Source organism: Rhincodon typus, chromosome 2, assembly GCF_021869965.1.
Source record: "Rhincodon typus isolate 14 chromosome 2, sRhiTyp1.1, whole genome shotgun sequence".
Taxonomy (NCBI): domain Eukaryota; kingdom Metazoa; phylum Chordata; class Chondrichthyes; order Orectolobiformes; family Rhincodontidae; genus Rhincodon; species Rhincodon typus.
This window is the reverse complement of record NC_063333.1, coordinates 42,996,263-42,997,161: the sequence shown is the minus strand read 5'-3', so window position 1 is coordinate 42,997,161 and position 899 is coordinate 42,996,263. Positions and strand designations below refer to the sequence as shown.

Here is an 899-nt window from a genome sequence, read left to right as displayed (position 1 = left end):
GACTCCCACAGCTACCTAGAATACTCCTCCTCCCACCCACCTTCCTGCAAAAATGCTATCCCCTATTCCCAATTCCTTCGCCTCCGCCGCATCTGCTCCCAGGATGAGGCATTCCACTCCCGTACATCTCAGTTGTCCTCGTTTTTCAAGGACCGTAACTTCCCCTCCTCGGTGGTCGAGAACGCCCTCAACCGTGTCTCCCACATCTCCCGCACCTCATCCCTCACACCCCGTCCACGCAATAAAAACCAAAAAAGAATCCCCCTCGTCCTCACGTACCACCCCACCAACCTCCGGATCCAACGCATCATCCTCCGACACTTCCGCCATCTGCAATCCGACCCCACCACCAAAGACATCTTTCCCTCCCCACCTTTATCTGCTTTCCGGAGGGACAACTCTCTCCGTGACTCCCTTGTCCGCTCCACACTCCCCTCCAGCTCCACCACACCCGGCACTTTTCCCTGCAACCGCAGGAAGTGCTACACCTGCCCCCATACCTCCTCCCTCACCCCCATCCCAGGCCCCAAGAAGACTTTCCACATCAAGCAGATGTTCACCTGCACATCTGCCAATGTGGTATACTGCATCCGCTGTACCCGGTGTGGCTTCCTCTACATCGGGGAAACCAAGCGGAGACTCGGGGACCGCTTTGCAGAACACCTACGCTCGGTTCGCAACAAACAACTGCACCTCCCAGTCGCGAACCATTTCAACTCCCCCTCCCATTCCTCAGACGACATGTCCATCCTGGGCCTCCTGCAGTGCCACAACGATGCCACCCGAAGGTTGCAGGAACAGCAACTCATATTCCGCTTGGGAACCCTGCAGCCCAATGGTATCAATGTGGATTTCACAAGTTTCAAAATCTCCCCTCCCCCCACCGCATCCCAAAACCA

General features: G+C 56.5%; 1 protein-coding gene across 1 annotated transcript in view; it reads right to left on the bottom strand.

Annotated features, from left to right (window-relative positions):
* Window positions 1–899, bottom strand: part of cubn (cubilin (intrinsic factor-cobalamin receptor)) — a 266,050-nt gene that overhangs the window by 262,348 nt on the left and 2,803 nt on the right. The window lies entirely within an intron of this gene.